Source organism: Peromyscus californicus, unplaced genomic scaffold (genome assembly GCF_007827085.1).
Source record: "Peromyscus californicus insignis strain IS unplaced genomic scaffold, ASM782708v3 Scaffold_24__1_contigs__length_46423439, whole genome shotgun sequence".
NCBI classification, from domain to species: domain Eukaryota; kingdom Metazoa; phylum Chordata; class Mammalia; order Rodentia; family Cricetidae; genus Peromyscus; species Peromyscus californicus.
In genome coordinates, this window is record NW_026294535.1 from 32367409 (window position 1) to 32382931 (window position 15523).

Genomic DNA, 15523 nt, shown 5'->3' on the forward strand with positions numbered 1-15523 from the left:
CTCTTTATTTGGCTCTGTGTTTCTTATTTAATAAGACTGTTTAGAGTTACATCTACAGTGGCCTGTAGGTAGATGTGGTGCTGGAGCTGAGAATCTCACATCTTGACTCAAAGGCAACAGGAATTTGACTGACAGTCTCACTGTGTGAGAGCTTGAGAAAAGAGACCTCAAAAAAGCCTGCCCCCACAGTGACACACTTCCTCCAACAAGACCACGCCTACTCCAACAAGGTCACCCCTCCTAATAGTGCCACTCCCTTTGGGGGCCATTTTCTTTCAAACCACCACATGGCTCAGTATGTAAAAGCACATGCCACACAAACCTGATGACCTGAATTCAGTCCCTGGGACCCACAGTGGGAAAAGAACCAACTGAAAAGGCCCTGACCTCCACATATACACTGTAGCATGTGTCTCTCTCTCCCACCACCCCACCACCCCCATCACACAAGCAAATAATAAAAACAGAAATACATTTAGGGCTGGAGAGATCGATGGCTCAGAGGTAAGAGCATTTGTTGCTCTTGCAGAGGATTTGGATTCCTAGCACTAACATGGTGTCTCACAACATTCCAGTTCCAGAGGATCAGATACTTCCTTCTAACCCAGTAGTTCTCAGCCTTCCTAATGCTGCCACCCCTTAATACAGTTCCTCATGTTGTGCTGACCGCAAACCATAAAATTATTTTGTTGTTACTTCATTTCTGTACTTTTACTACTTTTATGAATTATAATGTAAATATCTGAGTTTTCTTATGGCCTTGGGTGACCCCTGTGAAAAGGTCATTTGACTTACCCCAAAGGGGTGGAGATCCACAGCTTTGTTCTGCCCAGATCAGGACCCCCAAAGAGACCACCAGAGACCCAAGATGTCCAGAATGCAATAGCAAGGTTTATTTGACCTGTTAGTTCAAGCTAGCAGGGAACCCTCATCCACCACACCCGACGCCTCGAGGCAGGGAGGAGAGTTACTCTTTCTTGGGGAAGTTAGTTGTTATAGGCAAAAACCACAAAAATTTTTAGAGGGGAGGGGGTTAGTACGGGTCCATCCTTGATTGGTCCAGTTTTTCCCGGGCCTGGACTTTGTCTTATTTCAGTTTATCTGTCAGGAGTTTTACAACCCATCTCCGGGGTCTGGTCATGTTATCTCCGGAGAGGGGCATCTCGTGGTTAATTGGTCACCACCAGACATCCTGACTTTGTTCTTTTGAAGACACCTGACTTCCAGGAAGGGGGAACTGACTCAGTTCTGTTTGTTTTTAAGATATCTCTTCCCTCAGCTCTTTCGGGTCTCTGGGGGAACTGTGTCTGGGCCTTTGGTGGGGGTCTTTCAGTTTGAACCACTGTTCTGACCTCTGCAGGCACCAGGCATGCACATATGCACATATAAAATGTGCACACACGCGGGGCACTGGGCAGCGATGGCGCTCGCCTTTAACCCCAGCACTTGGGAGGCAGACCCAGGCGGATCTCTGTGAGTTCGAGGCCAGCCTGGGCTACAGAGGGAGATCCAGGAGAGGCACCAAAACTACACGGAGAAACCCTGTCTCAGAAAACCAAAATGTGCACACACATAAAATAAAAATAAATCTAACATAATACATTTAGAAAAAAAAATGTATATGGTAAAGTGATGTTGTGACGGGGTGGCCAAGAGACCCATACGTATAACGCACTTAGTGATGGGAACCACAGCCAACGGCACCAAAAATGGCTCAAAGCCACGCCCCTCCCTCCCAACAGACTGGTAAGCCTCAAAAGCGCTTTGGGTCATCATCATGTTCTCCAAAAATTCCTAAAATTCCTAAAAACCTCTCATTTAATTTTTCTTCATTTATCTTGACAGAAGTAAAGTGCTGTGGCCTTCTGTGGGGCTTTGGAGATATTGGTCCTATCCTTAATTACACCATTCCTTTCCGGACGGCAAAACTTTCTGTCCTTCCTTATGAACTCGCTGAGATGGCCGAGATAGGATCCTCTTTTATTTGCCCATATCAGTCCCTGGATCTCCCTTTCTGGGCAGACTCAGGTCGCACCCCTGCTGCCCTCTCAGGGGCCCGGGCACCACGTGAGGCTCTTTCTTTCAGCTACACCTTGCGTTCCACTTGAGTGCCCCCTTCAAGCTCTCTACCCAGGAGAAGGAGTGGCCCGTGTACATTCCCAACAAAGAGGTTGTACACCCTGTTCCACGGTTCACTCTTACTACCCCAGTCCATGTAAGCAGAAAACACGAATCTGCAGAGGGTGTGTGACTACGGGCCACTCTTCACTCTCCCTCCTCCATCAAACAACCTCAGCACTCAGTGTCCCTGACATCTCTGCCCTGCAATAACCTTGCCTTTCCATTTCACTCAATTGCCAGGGCTCTGTCAGGCCACACCCTGCTTTTTGAACCAGTTTTATGAAGCAGATTCACTAATCACTAATCCAAACAGGGGCTCCCACTGGCTGGGGTTAACAAGGGTTGTAACCAAGTAACTGCTTCAAACGGCATTCAGAAAACCTCTGATTCCGGCACCCTCGGCTGCAGCTTTATCAACGACCTTAGTGTGGCGACTAAAGGAAGCAGATTTACTGCTTACAGCTAAGCAGCCAGAGACGAAAGCCTAGGGTATTCTGTGAAACGCTTCTCTGTGGCTCAGAAAGCTGCCCTGAGGCAAGTGGAGTCTCACATATGTGTATCCCAGCTGGGCTATACACCCCTGGGGAACCCTGAAAAGAAGCCAGCTCTGTGGTACACATCTCTGGGCAACATGACTCACTGAGTAACATTTTGAGGGACATTGTGTTTTCAGAGAAAGGAGGAACAAGGACAGGCTGTTCTGGAAAGTTCCTCTGAAGCCACAATAGTGAACAACAATTTTCAATTTGGCAATCACCACATTTAGCTGAGGACTAATGTTTTTACATTTCTAGTAATTTATCCTTGTGGAACTTGCATTTTATTAAAATTTTAATTAAAGATATTCAAGTTATTCTCATTGGAGAAGGGTTATTTTATTTAAAATTTTTCTTTCTGCCCTCTTCTTTTTTTGGGTGGGGTGAGGGGGAAGGATGGTTTTCCAAGACAGGGTAGTCTCTGTGTAGTCCTAGTTGTCCAGTCTGTAGACCAGACTGACCTTGAACTCAGAGATCCACCTGCCTCTGCCTCCCAAGTGCTGGGATTAAAGGTGTGTGCCTCCACTGCCTGGCATTGCTTCTTAGAGTTCCTTCTTAAAAACTGAAGTCTATGTAGTGGGATTACATCTGTTAGACCTTGAGCTGTGATTCACCACCTCAGCCATCCATCTGAACCTGTCTTCACAAAGCCCTCCTGCCTCCTTATATTTGATCAATGAGATCAAACCTCTCAAAGGAGAGAGAAGGTAGTAAGGAGTCCAAAACTCCCTTGGCAGTCCCACGTGGCAGCTAACCCTCAAGACCTTTGCTTCAATACCACTCTAAACATGGTTTTGTTTATTCTGCCCGCATGTATGCCTGCCCACCAGAAGAGGACACCAGATCTCATTACAGATGGCCAGAAGAGGACACCAGAGGACACCAGATCTCATTACAGATGGTTGTGAGCCACCATGTGGTTGCTGGGAATTGAACTCAGGACCTCTGGAAGAGCAGTCAGTGCTCTTAACCGCTGAGCCACCTGTTCAGCCCTGGATTTAGAGCTTTTCAGCTGCCCATTTCTCTCTAGTCCCAAACCTCCACTTGGCCGTCGCCTATTCTCTCTCAAAAAAATTTGGCCGGGCGGTGGTGGCGCACGCCTTTAATCCCAGCACTCGGGAGGCAGAGCCAGGCGGATCTCTGTGAGTTCGAGGCCAGCCTGGGCTACCAAGTGAGTTCCAGGAAAGGTGCAAAGCTACGCAGGGAAACCCTGTCTCAAAAAACAGCAACAAAAAAAATATTCATAACCTTCTAACAGAGCCAGGCCCCTCTTGGTCCCTCTGTGATAACCGCTCACCAAGGTGTTACTTTTCTGTTGCTGTGATTCCGGAGCACAGATCAAGGCAACTCATGGAAGAAAGGGTTGGTGGGGCTTAGGGTTCCAGAGGAATAGGACTCGGTGATGGCGAGGAGGCATGGCAAAAAGCAGCAGGCATTGCTGTACGAAACTGGTTCACATCTTGAACCACGAACATAGAACAAAGAGATCATCTCAGATTCCACCTTCAGTGACATGCCACCTCCAACAAGGTCACACCTCCTAAACCTCCCCAACAGCACCACCAACTGGGGACAGTGTGTTCAAACACTGGAACCTATGGAGCGAGCATTCCCATTCAAACCATCACAACCAACAGCAGGGTTTCTATCACACTACGTAGTTATTCAACTGTGGGGTAACCCCTAGTAATCTACAAAAGTCATTTATTTTCCTCTTCTTCCTTGTCTCAATGCCTTATGCCTAATTATGCCCTACACTCAGCTTATGAGCGTTGTTAAGTATTAATTTTGATTAGCGATTAAAAGATGGACATGTAGTTGGATGTGGTAGCACACATCTTTAGTCCCAGCACTCAGAAGGCAGAGGGAGGCGAATCTCTCAGTTCTAATCCAGCCTTGGCTACATAGGGAAACTGTTAAATATATATATATGTTGAGCATTGAAAAGAGTTTTTGATCTCTGTTCCAGATTGCTTGTGGTAATGATGCAGAAACAGCTGGATGCTTTGAGTGTTTAGAATTATTCAGCTAACAATAATGGAGTGTGAGAGCACTTAGGCTAATTTCTTCCATTTCTCAGCCCAGTGAATTTTTTATTAATTAGTTATATTTGCTACTATGGACATAAAACAAGGTCAAAAAGTAACACAAATATGTAAAATGAACAAAGGTTTATTACAATTATAATAACTGTATATAAATAAAGTCACTGAGACCAATGACTTTACTGCACACTAATCTAAAACTTAGGAACACTAGAAGCTGTAAGCTGGCCCAGAGACCCAGGATACAACCAAAAAAAAAAAAAAAAAAATCAATAGAAAAAAAAAAGTCAACGGAATGATTCCTAATGATATTCTGCTATATTCATAGAGTGGGGCCTAGCCCAGTGGTTATGAGAGAGACTTCATCCAGCAACTGATGGAAACAGATGCAGAGACCCACAGCCAAGTCTTGGGTGGAGCTCCGGGAATCCTGCAGAAGAGCGGGAGGAAGGATTGTAGGAGCCAGAGGAGTCAAGGACACCACAAGAAAACCCACAGAATCAAGTAACCAGGGCTCATAGGGGCTCACAGAGACTGAACTGACAACCAGGGAGCCTGCATGGGACTGACCTAGGTCCTCTGCATATATGTTACAGTTGTGTAGCTTGGTCCTCTTGTGGGACTCCTAACAGTGGGAGCAGGAACTGTCTGACACTGTTTCCTGATTTCGGGACCCTTTCCTCCTATTGTGTTGCCTAGTCCGGACTCAATAGGAGAGGAGGTGCCAAGTCTCACTGCACTTGATATACCATGGCTGGCTGACCCACAGGAGGCTCGCCCTTGTATGAAGAGAAACAAGGAGGACAAGTGGACGGGAGGGGGTGAAGACGGGGAGCTGGAGGAGAGGAGGGAGGGCAAACTACAGCCAGGATGTAAAAAAAAAAAAAATGAAACAAAAAAAATAAATACAAAAAAAGACGCTGTAAGCTTTGGCTGTAATTTGAGTTTGTCACCCAGGACTTTACCTGTTAAAATGTAATCCCCACTGTGAGGAGCTAAGAGGCTGGAAACTTAACCCCACTATACTTTAGAAAGATGGGCCTTTGGAAGGTGATGAAGGAGGAGAAGGCACAAATGAATCCTGGCGGCTGATGAAACAGAGGAGAGACAGGAAGAGGACGCATGTGCAGGTGGACGCATGCGCAGGTGTGTTCTGACGCTCTACGTCGGGCTACTCAATGTCTGGATTCGGCCAGCAAGAAGGCTGTCACTAGACAGGACCTCTTAACAGTGAACCTATAGAACTATGAGCCGAATAAACCTCTCTAGTTTAGAGTGTAGCCAGTTCGATGTTGTTTTATTAATAACCGGAAATGGCTGAGTGCAGAAGGTATTAGAAAGGGAACTGAGTTAGCTCTCCAGTGGCAGCAGAAGCGAGGAAATAGAGGTTTGGGTTGACTTTTGTGAAGGGTTGCTCATCTTTGCTCTACGTTATACTGCGGTTTGGAGCATGCCCAGCTCCTCCCCAAAGACAGAAGCCACCTCCACTCACTGATTTCACCAGACTAAAAGTTTGACTCCCACGCACTCCAAGGCTCATTACCACAAAGTTCATAAATAGTGACATCAGGATTAAGACCACCATGGTGACGCCCTGTGTGACAGGTGAGTTGCCCAGCTGAGTTGATAGGTCCTTTTATATTCATCAGAAAACTGATGTCGCCAGGCGGTGGTGGCGCACGCCTTTAATCCCAGCACTCGGGAGGCAGAGCCAGGTGGATCTCTGTGAGTTCGAAGCCAGCCTGGTCTACAGAGCGAGATCCAGCACAGGCACCAAAACTACACAGAGAAACCTTGTCTCAAAAAAACCGAAAAGAAAAGAAAAAGAAAATTGATGTCATGGGGCAAAGACAAAGTGATGAACAGACGTGTCCATCATGGAGAGACTCTGGAGCAGAAGCCAGTGTAGCTAACACATTATGAGTCTCAGTGTAGATGAGCTTGAGGGGCCTCCTGAGGGGGCCCAGGATTAAGGCAGCACCTACATTTCCCCAAAATTCACCTCCAGGGGCCATAGCAAGTACTCACTGTGAGTTCAGAGAAAAGTCCCTCTCCGGGACTTCTTTGGAATAGGCGTTGAAACTTTGGTTTTCCCCAACAAGGCCTTTCCCTCAGATTGCTTTCCTAACGCCTAAGCAGTTGGCGTTTTACTGGAGTGTATCTGACCAATGGGGAGGGAAGTACCCAAAGCTCTAGACCTTTCGGTGTGGAAATACCCAACCGAGCTTTACTCCCAAGACCGAGACCTGTAGCACGAATCTTAAAAGTTCTTATTAATAAAAGCAACCCCAGGGCCTGGTATTGAGGTGAATACTGGAAGATCAGAAAGATAGAACAGGCCACAGCTGCCTCACCTTGCCAGTTCCTCAGCTGATCGTTTCCTCAGACTGGAAGCCTCTGAGTTCTCATCTAAATGGATCTCAGCTGAACTGCTGCTAAAAGCCTAAAAGCTTAACCAGCCTCTAGTTCCTTGTCCTCACGCCTTATATACCTTTCTGCTTCCTGCCATCACTTCCTGGGATTAAAGGCGTGAGTCACCATGCCTGGCTGTTTCCAGGGTGGCTTTGAACTCACAGAGATCCAGACGGATCTCTGCCTCTGGAATGCTAGGATTAAAGGCGTGTGTGCCACCATTTTCTGGCCTCTATATCTAGTGGCTGTTCTGTTCTCTGACCCCAGATAAGTTTATTAGGGTATACAATATTTTGGGGAACACAATATCACCACAGAGACCTAATTATAGACTCACGGAACACCTCTCTCGTAGCTTGCATCCACTGGGCACCAGCCTAATAGCAGCAGACCACGGCTAAAATAACAACCATTCTCAGGCTTTATTCTTCAATTCCTACTTTCGGAAGAAGCAGTGTGGTAGGGAAGGTAGACGGAAGCACACCAAGGGAAAGCTGAGCCTCTGACATAAGAGCAATGCAGACATGAAAACAGTTTATGTCTTCATTAGACAAAGGTCAAGCATAAAGACTTATCTACCTCAGTTCCCAGCAGCCTGATACTTGGAGTCTACCTTTCAGCAAAACTGCCAGGACATGTTACACGGAAAAAACCAGTCTAATGAGAAAAAAAAAATAAGTAAAATAAGACGTAGAGATGGCTTGGCATGGTGGCAATCCTGGCAGTCCTAGCTACTTGGGAATTTTTGGCAGGAAGATGAAGAGTTCCAGGCCAGCTTGGATACTGGGACAATGTAGCAAGGTTCTGTGCTCTGCCTGCCCACATCCACGCCCACATCCCAAACCAAACCAAACCCCAAACTATATAAAACCAAGACTATGTATTCAGACCTAGCTGTCCAGTAGAGATTCTGGAATTATTCTAACTGGACCGCTGGAGCTGACACTGTCCATCTCCTCATATGCTAACGAGCAGAGGCAGGAATAGAGTCTTTAAGGTATGTTTTCTTTAAAGAGAGGCTGCTTGGAGAAAGTTGCGCACCTCACTCTAAGAGACTGCCTTACATCTCATCTCTAACCAGCAGACTATTCCAGGAGGGGAAACAAAGGCGATTAATCATTCCAAAGCCCAGACTTGCCACACACATCTCTGAGACCCGTGGTAGTTGTGGTTCTCTCGTTCCTTCCACTTTTTTTTTTCCGTCTCTGCACACCTGAGCTCAGGCACTCCTTGGAATATTCTAGTGTCTGCTGGTACTAACCTAATCCAGCTACTCCAGTCAGTGGGCTGGAGAGTTAACTCAGAACAAGCCATCCATTAACAGTGTGTATGGGGTCATCCAGATGGCTCAGTGGCCGAGGGAGGGTGAGTCATTCTTTGAAGAGGATATGGCCACTGAATAGGATTCCCGAGTTCCAGAGCGTGGCCTCATACCCGTGCACATATGGTCAGTGCTAACTGAACTTGGGGCTTATAAAACAAGAGGTGGTGGGGTGGGGGCTCCGTGGATAAAGACAAGGGTGAGTGACAGTAGATGAGAGAAGACCTAGATGCTGTCTGTGGAAAACTGCACTCCCCCCAGCCGGGCCGTGGTGGCGCATGCCTTTAATCCCAGCACTCGGGAGGCAGAGCCAGGCGGATCTCTGTGAGTTCGAGGCCAGCCTGGGCTACCAAGCAAGTCCCAGGAAAGGCGCAAAGCTACACAGAGAAACCCTGTCTCGAAAGACCAAAAACAAAAAAACCCCAAAAAACCAAAAAACTGCACTCCCCTGATTACTCAGCTGAGGAGTAAAAGGAGCAAGGGCCTTGAGTTAGGGTTTGAAAACTGTCCTTGGGGTTGGGATTTAGCTCAGTGGTAGAGCGCTTGCCTAGCAAGCTCAAGGCCCTGGGTTCGGTCCTCAGCTCCAAAAAAAAAAAAAAAAAAAACAAAAAACTCAAAAAAAAAACCAAAAAACCAAAACTGTCCTCAACAGGCGGTGGTGGTGCATGCCTTTAATTCCAGCACTCGGGAGGCAGAGCCAGGTGCCAAAGCTACATGGAGAAACTCTTGTCTTGAAAAACAAAACCCACTGTCCTCAATCAGGGCACCTGCCATCCTAGGCTAATGCCTGACTTTGCAAGGTTGGGAAGCAAACTGCCTTGTCTTTGCTAGTCTCAATGTCGTTGCTCTTATTATGAAATGAGGGTCTGCCCATGTTTCTCTCTCTCTCTCTCTCTCTCTCTCTCTCTCTCTCTCTCTCTCTGTCACACACACACACACACACACACACACACACACACACACACACACACTATGCTCCCTTGCAGAGCAAGTCTGATGACTTTCCTCCTCTACCACCAGGAAGAAGCAGCCGAACAAAGAACAGAAGGACTAGGCTATCTTCATTTCATAGAGCGACAATAATAAATATAAAAGGAGCAGAAGCATTTTGCATTTCCACAGACTTAGTTGCCAGTTACCTCCAAAGACTAACTCACTGGCTGCTTCAACTGGAGTTGACACTATCAACACATTTGATCCATAAGAGACAGGCACTAGTCACAGCCCTACTCTCTGGATGGACAGCCTGAGCCACGGAGAGGCTAGGTTAACAGGGTCAGAAAGCTAGAGTGGCAGGGCTAGGGTTTGACACTGTGCTCTAGGAGGATACTGCTTCTCAAAAGTAGCATAGTGTATTAGCTTCCAATTGCTGCTATAACAAATGAACACAAACTCAAGTGGCTTAGAACAAAGCAAATTGAGTCTCTTACAGTTCTATAAGCCAAAAAAAAGTTTCCTAAAATCAATGTGTCAGTGGGGCCATGTTCCTACATTTCTAGGGCCTACAGAGAAGAATCTGTTTGCCCTTTCCAGCTTCTAGACCACCCTTCATCCTTCAACTTCAAAGCCAGCATCTTACTGACTCTTTCGTTGCTGCATTTCTTTGACCATCCCAAGGGATAAGTTAACTGATTCATTTACTAATTTAAATTTTGGTTAAAAAAAAAAAAACCATAGAATTTACCATTTGACCTCTTTGGGATGTATATTTTTCATAGTGTTTGGCATATTCACACTCCTCGAGGGCAAATGTGTATCACTTTTGTCATCTTGGGGATCTGAACAATTCCTCCCCACTAGTATCTACCGTTTCATTTTTTTTTTTTTTTTTTTTTTTTTTTTTTGGTTTTTTCGAGACAGGGTTTCTCTGTGTAGCTTTGCGCCTTTCCTGGATCTCGCGCTGTAGACCAGGCTGGCCTCGAACTCACAGAGATCCGCCTGCCTCTGCCTCCCGAGTGCTGGGATTAAAGGCGTGCGCCACCACCGCCCGGCTCTTTTTTTTTTTTTTTTGTACCGTTTCATTTTTAAACAGATGTTGTCTAATTTTATTTTGTGTGTATGAGTGTTTTACCTGCATGTATGTGCACCACAAAGACCAGACCAGGACATCAGATCCCCTGGACCTGGAGTTATAGACAGTTGTGTGTTAGGGAATAGAATATTTGTTTAACTATGTAAAGGTATGTTGCATTTGTTTGTGTTGCAGAATAAATGTTTAACTATGTAAAGATGTGTTGCCGGTTTACCTTGCCTGCCTAAGGCACCTGATTGGTCTAATAAAAAGCTGAATGGTCAATAGCTAGGCAGAGGAGGGATAGGCGAGTCTGGTGGGCAGAAAGGAAAGGGGAGCCTGACAGTAAGCCAGGGGCCAGCCTGCCATGGAGGAAGCAGGAAAGCAGCATGGACAGCATGTAGATGAGGTACACCAGCCTCTGGACATCACATAGATTAATAGAAATGGGTTAATTTAAGTTTTAAAAAAAAGTTTGCTAGAAACATGCCTAAGCTAAGGCTGAGCATTCATAATTAGTAATAAGTCTCAGTGTCATGATTTGGGTGCTGGCGGTCCAAGAAAGCCTACTACAGTTGTGAGCTGCCACATGGGTACTGGGAATGGAACCTGGATCCTCTGCAAGGGCAGTAAGTAGTTTTAACAGCTGACCCATCGCCCCAGCTCTCTGCTATCTGCGATTTCTATTTCCTGTTTTTATAAACTTTATTTCAGTTATTACTATTAATATAGAATCTCATGTAGCCTAGGTTGGCCTCAAACTTGCTAAGCAGCTAACAATGACTTTGAACTTGTGATTCCTTTGCCTCAATCTCCTGAGTTCTAGGGTTACAGGCTTGTATCACCATGCCCGGCTTATGGTGCTGGAATCAACTCCAGCACTTTAAACATACAGGCAAGCAATCTACCAACTGAATTACACCCCCAGATCCTATTTTGTTTTTTTGTTTGTTTGTTTGTTTGTTTGTGACAAATGAGACAGAGTTTTGCTACATAGTAGTGTCTGTTTCAGTTCTTGCTTTGGCTTCCCCCAGGGATGGACTGAGATGGGAAGTGGACACTAAATAATCCTTTTCCTCCCCCATGTTGCTTCTTGGTTACACTGTTGACATAGCAACAGAAAAAAAAAGAAACACCTTTCTGTTTGCAGAAGTTACCTTTGGTTTCAGCTTTATTCAAGGAACCACAGCAGATGACACATTATGGGGACTTTCCCCTGGTATTTCCCATCTTGGACACTTATCATTTTATGTTTGTTTTAATTAAAACTAAGAATTTAGCCGGGTGGTGGTGGTGCACGCCTTTAATCCCAGCACCCTTTAATCCCAGCACTTGGGAGGCACAGCCAGGTGGATCTGTGAGCTCAAGGCCAGCCAAGAGCGAGTTCCAGGACAGCCAAGGCTGTTACACAAAGAAATCCTGTCTGGAAAAACAAAATAAAAACAAAAACAAAAACAAAAACCCTAAGAATTTAAAACTACTTTCTCTTAATTTTTGTAAACGAGGTAAGTCTTGGGGTCTAATTCCATTCTTTCATCAGCTTGGTGGCAAGCTCCTTCACCCACTGAGTCATCTTACTCCCTGGCTTGGGTTAATTTCCTTCTGATCTGCTGAGTGTCGTCTGATCCAAGTTCTAGATATCCAATAATGCTTTATCTGAACCAATTGAGATAATCACGTGGGTGTTTCCCCTCTTCATTGTTAACCTGATGTGCTACACTGGCAGATTTTCATACATTAACTCAACTTTGCATTCCAAGAATAAATTCCATTTGATCGTGGTGGTGAATGTTCCTCTTAACGTATTCATCAGGAATAGGGATGCATCGTTTTCTTGCAGTATCTCTTCCTTGTTTGCCGTCAGGCTGATGACGTTAAGAAACTGAGCTTGGAAGAGTTGCTGCCTCTTGGTTTTCAGATAGAACCTTGAGAAAACTCTGTGTTAAACTTTTCTTGAAGGCTCTGATAGAAGTCTTTTGTGAAGCCATCTGATCTTGGGCTTGGGGGAGGTGATTACTGATTCAGTCTTCTCACTATTGACGTTTAGCTTTTCTGCTTCTTCATATTGCCATCTTGGTCTGTTGTCTGTTCCTAGGAATCTTCCGACTTTTTTGTTTACCTTATTTATTGTTATAGAATTTAGACTTCGTTTTTAATTTGGGTGTGTTTGTGCACATGAGGGTGGTGCCCGTGGAGACCAGAGGCGTCAAATTCCCTGAAGCTGGAGTTACACATGTGGTTGTGGGCCACCCAGTGTGGGTGCTGGAATTGAACTTCAGTCCTCTGGAAGGGCAGTACTGACTCTTAACCACTGACCCATCTGTCCAACCCCTCCGTCTATTTCTTTGTCACTGGTTGTCATTATGCTTTTAGTCGTTCATATTTTCTCCTTTTTTTCTTTACCTGGGGGCTTTATCCTCAAAGACTGGTCCTTCTGTTGTTTCCTTTCGCTTTAGGTTTGTTTTTTAACTAGTTTCTAGAAAGGTTGTTAGCTTGATTTTGTATCCTCTGGTTTTAAAGTATCCATTTGACAGTCCTGTATTTCTTTAGTGCTACATTTGTTGCGGTTCACAAATTTTGTTACATTCTTTCCATTTTCATTCGTCTGCAGTATTTCCCAATATTTTGTTACCTCTTCACTCTAGTATTTTCAAATGTATTGCTTAATTTCTACACATTTATGTATTTCTAGGCTTGTGTTTTTGAGGCAGGGTCTCACTATGTAAACCATGCTGGCCTAGAACTCTCAATAGACCTGCATGCGATTTCCAATGCCGGGATTGAAGATGTGTGTTACCCCATGAAACAACCCCCCAACCCCGGCTAATTCCCCTTCTTTGTGGTTTTGCCTCTAGTTTATCCCACTGTAATTGGTAAAGATACTTTGTACTGTTTCAACCTGGTGCACTTGTCAAGACTTGTTTTGTGGCCTAAGGTGGTTCCTCACTGGGAAAACATTCAAGTGTATTCTGCTCTTGTTGGGGCGGAGATTCAGCATGTCTGTTAGGTTCCACTAGTCCATGGTGGTGCCACCTCCCTTCCTGAGCTCCCGTTTCACTGAAAGTGAATGGGAGATCTACTACTGTGCTGTTGCCTGTTTCTACCTGCAATTCTGTGGACATTTTCTTCATGTGTGTAGGAGCTCTCATGCCTCCTACATGTTCATGATGTCCTTTCTCTGGGAAGTTCACACACAGACACACGCTTAGATTCTATTTTGTCTAGGAGTCATTTTTCTCTTTGGTTACTATATGGAATGTCTTTCTCCATCTTTTCACTTTCAGCTCATGTGTGTCCTTAGATAAATCAAGCATCTCATTGGAAAACATGATTTAGAACTTAAAAAAAAACTATTAAGTCAACATATGTCCTTTGATTATAGAGTTTAATAATTTACATGTAAGGCAAGAATTGGTAGGGGAATACTGCCATTTAGTTGTTTCTGTAGTCTCTTTTTTTTTTTTTTAAGATTTATTTATTTAGTATACAATGTTCTGACTGCATGTATGTCTGTCTGCAGGCCAGAAGAGGGCACCAGATCTCATTACAGATGGTTGTGAGCCACCATGTGGTTGCTGGGAATTGAACTCAGGACCTCTGGAAGAGCAGTCACTGCTCTTAACCTCTGAGCCATCTCTCCAGCTCGTTTCTGTAATCTTAAAAACATTGTTTTTACATTTATTGTGTGTGTGTGTGTGTGTGTGTGTGTGTGTGTGTGTGTGAACACGGAGGTCAGAAGACAACCTGAGGGACTCTGTTCTCTCCTTCTACCATGTGGTTGGTTGAGGGTACAGTCCGCCATGGTGGGAAAGGCATGGCAGCGGAGGTTGGATGAGCTGGTCCTGTTGCAGCCACCTCAGGACATGGGACACAGGGAGATGGATGCCGAGTGTGTCACAGCTTCTCCAGTTAAAGCACAGAACGTGTGCGACAGTAACTCTGCCTGGGAGAACCTGAGGATGCTTCTTACAGAAGTGTCATCGGGATGATTTCTGTGAGATAATAAGAGAGGAAGAAGAGTTCCAGGCTAGTGAGCAGTGCACACAATGGGAAGGAGCATAAACACCTGAGGAAAGACGAGACTCACTAGTGAACGGCCCATGTCTGTCTTAGCTAATAATACCTGTGCAATGGGCACGTGAGCTTCCTTAAAATTCTGTGTTCCAGAATTGCACAACATTACATTGAGAATGTTGGCATATAACAAGGTGTTCAAATGTAAAATTCCAAGTCAAGTACATACACTGCACACACTGTGTGCACACACAACCCTGAAACAGTATGACATTTTAAAAAGAATCGTTCAGGGTTTTTTTTGTTGTTGTTTTTGTTTTTCCCCCCGAATCAGGGTCTCTCTGGCTGTTCTGGCCCTCACTATGTAGATCAGGCTAGCCTAGAACTTAAGAGATCCACATGCCTCTGCCTCCAGAGTGTTAAAATTAAAGGTGTGCACCACCACCTTTGATGGCCAATGTTCTAAAACATTTCAAAGAATGTATCAGGGGGCTGAGAGACGGCTCAGGGGTTAAGAGCATTTGCTGTTGTTCCAGAGGACCCGGGTTCAGTTCCCAGCAGTCACAGAGGGCGTCTCATCATGCCTGCACCTCTAATCCAGGGGTTCAGACGCCTGCTTCTGTCCTCTGCACTCGGGTGCACAGAAACACACACAGATACACAGTGAAAAACAAAACAAATCTTTTTATTTTTTTTATTATTTATTTATTTTGGTTTTTCGAGACAGGGTTTCCCTGTGTAGCTTTGCACCTTTCCTGGAACTCACTTGGTAGCCCAGGCTGGCCTCGAACTCACAGAGATCCGCCTGGCTCTGCCTCCCAAGTGCTGGGATTAAAGGCGTGCACCACCACTGCCCGGCAAAACAAACAAATCTTTTTAAAAGAAATGTTCACATTTATAAAATTTTAGAGAGCAAGTACAACAAACAAAAGAGAATGGACATTTGTGTTGGCAGAAGAACAAGCCCAGACACCCTGCCTTGCCAGTCTGTCACTCCTCCTACCGTAAGTTCCTGACTCACTAGTTTCACAGTCGTTAACACTGTTTCACACAATTGAGAAAT

General features: G+C 45.2%; 1 protein-coding gene across 3 annotated transcripts in view; it reads right to left on the reverse strand.

The window, feature by feature from the left end:
* The window catches only part of LOC128119800 (transmembrane protein 19), a 68682-nt gene that overhangs the window by 8265 nt on the left and 44894 nt on the right, over positions 1 to 15523 (reverse strand). Inside the window, exon 9 of one of the 3 annotated variants that reach the window (XM_052753393.1) lies at positions 13813 to 14438. The exons of the other annotated variants lie outside the window; for them this stretch is intronic. The gene's annotated coding sequence lies outside the window, so the exon portion shown is untranslated. Of the gene's footprint in view, positions 1 to 13812; positions 14439 to 15523 lie in introns of those variants that run through there. 3 annotated transcript variants of the gene reach the window in all.